Below are 8,656 nucleotides of genomic sequence, written 5' to 3' on the forward strand. Positions count from 1 at the left end.
TACAGCAAGGCACACCTAGAGATGCTCATTCTAGCATAAAATCTCAGTGCTACAGCAAACAGCAGCACTGATTATTGTCTGCTCGCTTTCTATATTGATCTGTATCATACCGTAAGGGGAAGTCTGCAGTGGAAAATTGGACGCAATGCAAATAAGCTTATACAAAGAAAAGGATGCAACTTGAAATCATGTGCATCTTAGCTACAATGTGCTATATTACTTTTATTAAAATTTACATGATTGTATATCTTTCTTCTGCAATTTCAGTTATTTTTTTAGCCACATTGGTAGTTGTCACTTTGGAGAAGCCGACATATTGATCCAGTTGTGTCAACACAAATCTATGCAACTGAACAGTTTAATGTAGTGAGCATGGTGTACTGTATCATCAAGGACAAAGCCTGGGAGCAGATTTATGGGACACAATGCTGAATTCGTGGTAAAATAATGTAGATGCCTCTGCATGACTAACCACCGAACTTCAGTAATGAGTGGTGGACATGCAGAGTCTTCTGGCAACTTCTGGCAACTTCTGGTAATTAATACATGTCATATGGGAGATGGTTTGCAAGATACCAGCACCCAAAGCAACAGTTTCACAGATTCTGGCCATATGCATTACGTTGGCACACAAGAAGAGCGTGGAACTACTTCGGTCAACTTTACTGAACTTTAGCACCCCTAAGAGTGCCATAGAAAATGTGGGGAGGGGTGGGGGTTCTAAAAAGAAACAGTAGTAGTGTGAATTTCCTATGAAAAGAAATGAAAAATTCCACACACACAACCACAAGATTTCTGAACCTATGGTGAAGCTAGCTCTTACACAGACATGTTTTTGTGGGGCATGGCATGGTGTGCCTAAGCTAATGCCAGTCACATATTTGAATAGCAATAAATTTGTATAGCAATTATTTTCTTCACATATGGCATTGAAGAACGGCTTACCTGAAACAAAATAAATAATCAGGTTTGACACATATACAATCATACATCACAGGCAAGAAAGCAGTGTGCACGAGATGCCACATATTCTCCTCTCTCTCTGGTGATGATGTGAAGGCTTTCCAACAGTAAATGTATGTACGTCGTATATTGTATTGCAACAGCATTCAGGCACTGTTTCGAATGACAGATCCATAGATGTTAGAATCATTTGTCATGATGCTGATGACACATTCTTAGCTACACCAGAACTTTGTGACCGTAGTATGCCCATATTCTGTTTATTCTCCACTCACTGCTGTACATTTATGGGTGGAGTGCGAGTCAAGGAAGAGGAGAGCTGGTGTGAAATGAGAGTACCAATGTACAGGACATGTCATACAGCAAAGACCGTGGACACTTAGCATGCACCCGAGCTGGTGCAAGGAGAACAAGTTGTAACATAATTGAAGGTAAAGTGATGTACTACACATATGGGGGGGGGGGGGGCATATTAGCAGGATATTGGTTTGGTTCACCATTTTGTAACTCAGCTATTCAGAACACGTTGAAGACATGCACAACACAGCCAAATTAGAGGGTAGTGTTTCGGGTGTGTTGTATGTTGTTACCGTCAATAAATTTTCCTATTACAATTAGAGGTATTGTGGCATTTGCGATGAATAGAAGCATGATTGCAATGTGGATGCAGGTGTATATGATAAATCATGTGGCATGATTCCATAGGGATGTGTTTTTCGATTCATAAGATTTACCTCAACAGGATCAACGTGGCTCCAACCAAAGTTAGCTCGAAAGAGGGGTCCCGACGTTTCGGAGCCCAACCGGCTCCTTCTTCAGGGGTGACGAACTAACAGGGCTAACTTTGGTTGGAGCCACGTTGATCCTGTTCAGTTTCTACCCGACCAGGCACACCTGTGTCAAACATGTTCACGTTTAAGATTTACCTGTGCAGGATATGAGGCTACACAAAAAGAGTGCACAGATCACACCAGTGTAAAGCTGCAGTGCGTCGAGTAATTTTTAGCAGTCCTGCTCACAAAATGATGCAGAACAGCATGCGTACATTTTTGCTTGAAAGAAAAGCCTTGAGCTTCAGGAGACACAAAAGGGACACCATTTTTTGTTTAGCGCTGTATTCACGCTGAACAGATGAGCACATGGATAAACTCTGTGGCCATGTGACAGCTATCAAGGACGTAAAAGGAGGAGAGCTAGTGTAACATGGCTGCTTGTTTACCCTGCTTTAGTACTGTCGTCTATATCCACACTGAACACGTGAGCACAGAAATAAACTATGCGGCCATACGGCAGCTGTCAGTAACGTAAAAGAACGATAGCTACTGTTAACATGGGTGCATGTTCTTCCATGTGCTCGTGTGCTCAGTGTGGATATAAACTGCTGCACTGGCTGGACAAATCTGTACCCATGTCAACGCAAGCTAACTTTCTTTTAAGTAGTTGACAACTCTCATGTGGCCATGTACAATTTATCCATGCGCTCATGCTGCAGTATGGGGGAACGACATTTCCATTTTGATGTTGCATGAACCAGCTGACTCCTATTATAATTGTTAATACTATCTATTGATGAGTCTGTAGCCTATGTTTTGTTATATTCATCTGGAAGGTGCTATATGCAGTAATTGCAGTTGATCTAATTTTCAACTTTAAGTGCAGTTCAATGGGAGCAAGAGAGCTTCAAAGTTTCTGTACACATTGCCCTTTATTCCTGTGCAATTCAAACGTACTGCAGTACGACACCTCAGATACATTGGTGGAGTCAGCACGTGGAATGTAGCAAGGAGTTTTTTTTTTTTTCCTTGTGCGCCATTGCTCACTTATGTTCTCATGTGACCTTGAGCAGGATATCCAGAGTGCACGCTTCTATGAAAAAAAGTCATCCTTGTGGAACTACGTAATAGCCTTTATTGTCTGAATATAAACAAAAAGCTCACGAATACAAAGTTGTTGTGATGAATGAGTCCATAGCAGAAATTTTCAAGAGAGGATCTCCAGAATATATGTGCTTATACAATGCAGAAAAGCTGTCAGTGATTGGTCATGGTTATGTACCTGCAATAGTAATGATGCTTCCAAAAGGTTTGCAGCCTCCTTTAGCACATTGCTGTGTAGTGTCTTTTGCAGAAGCATCCCTACAAAAGCACATCTACTGTTACCAAATGATAAATCAATATAGAAGTAAGCAGCTGTCCCTTTGAATGTTTCTAATGTATAGCAGTGGCAACACGATACCTGAATAACAGATTTTCATTGGTCTGTTCTGCTGTGGCATGTTGAAATAAGTAAAACACACATTTCAGTTTCATCTATGCTTGCATGTGAATCCAGGGGAAATGGGGACCTCCTTAGCTTTTGCTCCGGTATTTTCATAATCGGGGAACGTAAAATCTGCTCAGATTTCGTGTTCAGTGTAGTGCAACAACATGCAATATCTCCATGCCTTGATAGTACCCACACAACAGCCGCAAGACGCTAATGCACTTTATGATCAGTCCTATTGCACTGTTAGATGTCTCTGGAGATTAGACACGCTGCGAAGAGATGATAGATACTGGGATGGTTGATAAGCATGCCAGTGGATAACGCCCCTCAATTTCTCCATCGGGGCTCGCAACAACCATCTAGTATGTTATCGCTCTTACTGTACAATGACGGGGGCGCTTACAGTGTGTATCACAGGAGATGACGCTCATAATAAGCGCCAGCACTACTTATGCTTTGTTTTTGAAGATGCACATTGACGTTCGGCCATCCGCACGCTCTCTCGGTCCCTTGGATTGGTATATGGATTTTGTCCGGTGGCACATGTCGATGTCACTCTCTTTGACCACACTTTGACGGTGCTTTTTACGTTTGTCATGCAAAAGTTCGCAATAGCGCCTTCTAAAAACAACAGCCGCATTTCGTACCCCCGGTCAAGCGTTATGCCGTTTTTGTTTACTAACCGTGCATTTAAAACGATTCTGCTTAATTTTTACCAGTTAACTTCGAATTAGTGCAACATCACCTACCGCAACCAATCTACGATAGTTTTTTCAACACACACGTCCACAGTAGTTACAACGTATACTTAGACCGATGTTAAACTAGCCCCTCCCCTAGTTTAAAATACGTCCCATTCAAATGCATGAGGCTTAAACCACCAGTTTAAGTAGCTTGGGTGGATGATCGAAATGGAACATTTGAGGCAAATATTCGTCCCATTGTGATCAAATCTGTCTCCTGGGCACTTCTAGTAACCATATTAATCGAAACTTACCCAAGATTTGATGAAAAATTCTTCGTGAACCGGGGATTAGGCCTACCGGCTACCGCTTCTGGCAGACTCTGGTGAAATGCGCATGCGCTGTGCAGGAAGCTCGCTATGTGCGCCGCCATAGGCTTCACAGCAGCAGGTGGTAGAGCATGGGGTGGTGATCCAAGATTGGCGAACGAAAGTCTCACGTGATTGATTTAAACCCGACGTCACTAAACCAATAGTTTAAGTAAGTTGGTGAATACGGACTCTTGAGTCCAGCCTGGGTCACCTTGTGGCGCCGACTTCATTAGGCTAAGGATGACCCTGTTCATTGTGGCTGGTGTAGCCAGCGTAGCTTACTCTGAGTGGTTTCAGCAGGCGGTCCGTTCCGCGCGCAAAGCAACACACACACATCAAACGCAACACACATCAAACAAGGTTTACTTACCTTCTTATGCAGTCAGAGAACACCCGAAGGAAGTCCCCACTTCCTCCCAAGCACATCGCTCAAATCCCTGATATCTGCCCCACCCCCTTCTTAGTTAACTTAACCGGAACTACTGTAATGCATCGGAACACCTGTAATGTCCGCGCTTAACATAAACAAAACAAGAATAGTATGATAGTATGATGAATAGTATGATGAACATACGAGTAAATGAGTCGCGGCGGCATGGCTCTGCCATGTTCGCTCGGAGAGCAAGGGCAAAATTCCCAGCGTTTCCAGACCAAGCGTCCGGGTCAACTGTACTTGGAGAGGATACCTGACCTTGCTTACACAGTGCTGAAGCAGGGTGGTGGTTGTGGTGGTCGTGAAAGGGCCCGCCGTTGCCGGCCTCACAGAGGAGGGCAACGTCACGACTGACGCCCTGGGGGAATGTGCATCCTGGGCCGACTTCTGAGGGAACTGTGCCGACGTACGTCTGAAAGCATCTGAGGAAAACCCAGGAGAAAACCTAGACAGCACAGTCGGCACCGGGATTCGAACCCGGGTACCTCCCAGTCTCGACGTGACATGGCCAGCACGGGAGCTGGTCGAGCTGAACCAGGGAAGTGCCTTTTCAACCAGAAGCTGGAAGTTGGTTTCGAGTTCAATGTTTTTGACGTTATATGAAATAACACGAAATAATTTTCTGAAACTTTTGTGATGGTTTCTTGGAAGGCATGTCCAAGTGGATATCACATTAACTATACAATTCCGGATTCCTCGCGGACACCTTCTTTAAGTGTCACTTCGATCCTCCTTTGAGACCTTATTCGACAATAGCTCCACACAGCAACCTTTCGAGAGAACTGTCGCATCACAAAATTGACCCTGAAACCATTAATAACAACTTTATTTTAATGATGGTGATTGAAGAGTTTCATCGCCAGGGGGCGATACTCTACCCTGTCGCTGGCGGTAATGTGGTGAAATATAATAATGAGTCACCTCACACTGAGGACCCAAGTCCTACGGTATCCAGAAAGTTTAGAAGTAATTTTAGGGTAGAACGTTGATGGGTTGGACTTGGCCATGGACAAGAAATTTCGACATGGTGAGAGGGCGAAAGTCCCGATGATTTAGAGACTCTGAAAGTGTGATATCTGAAAGGTTGATTGTGCGGGCATTATTGTTGAGTGACGGCATCTTGGAGAGTCAACATGTCGCGAGCGGTAATACCACAGAGCTGCAAAAGCCACATTGAGTCGCATCCGATGAATTAATGCAGCGTCTAGGCAAGAGATGTTCCTTGGCATCCAGAAAGCGAGTGTTGGAAGTGTTGTCAATAGACATCTCCCTGTTTGTAAACAGATGATGTCATAGTGTTAAACAGCGCCACCAATTTGGTAGACTTGAACGACGCTCGGAGCTAGGGGGTGAACAAAGTCGTGCCCGAAAGCCATGGTCTTTAGGGTATTGCGATGATCCCCGAAAGGACCGCGACCTTCGGTCCTACTTTTCTTTCAACAGGAGGCAACGAACAAGCTCCGATTTGTTTCGGTTTGAATCTGTCTACTAACGTCATGATGACGTTTCTCGGGTAGAGGTCTATTGGCGGAAAGCCAGGTGTGCCACTAGACGTCGAAGAATGGAACGACGGTCTCCTCTTTAAGCAGTGCAATAGCCGTTCGTCTCCTAGACGAAAATAAGTTTATCCAAATTGTTAGGCTTCGTGAAGATTTTCGGCCGCATGTCTCAGGATTGATTGGGATGGAACTTGATCTGTGTACGTGAGGCGGGGCCCTCATCTCCTCCTCCTGCTGCTACTGCACAAAGGGTTCTACTGTTTTGGACAGACAGCAGTATAGAGGCATAGAGCAGTATAGAGCAGTATAGAGGTGTATGTTCTAAAACCCTCCCTACATATGTCTGTTTGCAGTGAACTCATAATTTTCTTGTGATGTTTGCCAAGTAGCGTTGATCGTCCATAAAAGGCCCGCCTTAGGGAATGCAACAGTACTTCCCTTTGACTCCAGCTTCTCTCTCTCGGGCAGGAGAGAAGGCCCGCTCAACGCCTTCTCGTCATCCTTTATATGTGAGCATCTACAGTAGAGTCTCGATATAACGAAGTCGCTTTTTTTTTTCGAATTATCACTTCACCCGAAGTTGCCTCGGCTGAAATATATGCGTTTCGGGCCGGATTATTCGATGTACACCACCAGCTGACTACGTTTAGTGCGAACTGTGAGCCGGTGGAAGCCCGTGCAGCACGTACTGCGGCACTTGTTTTGTTCGAGCATTCGAATTAAAAGGCAGCCAAAGTGCTCAGCACCATGGTCGGTTTGCTAACTTGCATGGTTACTTTAAACCTGGTGCTGTGCTTCCGTGGCTACCGTCAGTTTCTGTGGCGCTTTCGCTTTTATCGATCTGCCGCTTATATCGAATATTTTCCCGATCTCGTTGATTTCGTTATAACCAGGCTTTATTGTAGAGTCAATCACTGAGGACGGTTTGAAACGCAAAGCTTGTGGCTACAATGCCTCGCTACTGCCCGTCAGGGGCTTCGGAAGTCAATTGCCACAGGGGTGGCGAGCTGAAGTTGTTCGAAGGAAAGGACTGATACACTAAGGACTTTCTTTGTATAGAAATATGGCGTAATAGAATGGCACATGTAATTGTGAATGACCCCAAATGTGTTGCCACTTAGATAATTTAGTTACTTAGGAAATGACAAGTCTTTCTCTGTCTTACTCACATGATGTCACTCGCAGGGGGTGGCAGCTATAGACTCACTAAATATTAGTGACTTAGTGGCAGCGAACAAAGACCGAAACCAGACTTCGCCGGTAGCGGTGGATGCCTGCCAAACATATGTCATGGCACTATGGCAATACGACTGCCTGCCTGCTCTTCGTTTTTAGGGCGAGGGCGGTAGCATTTTTGAAGCGCGATGTGGGGGGCAAGCTTACGCTTGTCCCATCCTACAGTCGGTAATACCAGAGGCTATTGTGAAAGCTCTGGTGTCCCATCAGATCCGTATACGTGGTGGAGGGGGTAAAAAGGGAGCTGGCTCATTTTTTTAAGTGTGAGAGCACCTTTAACAGTAGTGACACCTTTAATAATTAACATACGTAATGTGCTTGGTATACGTAATGTACTGTCCATTTATACCAGCGTTGTCAATATGAAGTCAGAACAGTCTCCCCGTTTACATGGGACCCCTTAAAGCGAACCGAAGCGGGTTAGTGGTCCCGACGCGCTCATGTAAGCGCCTCGGAACGCTCCCAAATGCGGCCCAACTTAGTCCACTTCGGAGGGGTGGATCGAGTAAGTTCGGTTCGCTTGGAGTTCCCATGTAAACGCCTCGGTGCGCACCGAGTTCCTCTCTCTAGGGGTCGCCGCGAGAATTTCTCTGCTCACATTCTCCTCCTCGAAGCTCCTCCTCTCTAACTAGCTTCAACGTGCTCCCATCCAGCGCAAGGTGAGATCGCTCCAAACGCGAGCGAACCGACCCCACATCAAGGACCAATTCGACCTGGTTCGCTTGAGCAGTCCCATATGTAAACGGGGCCAATGTCCCACATCTGTCCCAATATCCCAAGGTTATATCGCAGGGATGTACCTGCGATGTTCAAACAGTGCTCGTACCCTGGTCTTTTGGATGTCGCATAGATATCTATGGGATATTCAAGCTGCTCCCAGGGATATCTCATTGTCCAACATGGGACATTCTGAAGACGTCGTCAGGACATCTGCTGTTTATCCATATGTCTCAAAGTGACATCACTAAGACGTACATGCGACGTTCAATCAAGGCTCAGATGGTGGTCTCCTGGATATATTACTGGGTTCTACACGATGCTCCATGGGATATCCAAACATCCAGAACAGGATGTCACAGGGATATTGCTGGGATATATATGGCATACTGGGTAATGGGACAAGGCTGGGTAGTTGGTGAACCTGGGAAATATAGCATACCAAGAGACTAGACAAGATGGCTACGAACAAACTACTGACGTGCAGCT

The sequence above is a fragment of the Ornithodoros turicata genome, chromosome 1, assembly GCF_037126465.1.
Source record: "Ornithodoros turicata isolate Travis chromosome 1, ASM3712646v1, whole genome shotgun sequence".
In the NCBI taxonomy this organism is placed as follows: domain Eukaryota; kingdom Metazoa; phylum Arthropoda; class Arachnida; order Ixodida; family Argasidae; genus Ornithodoros; species Ornithodoros turicata.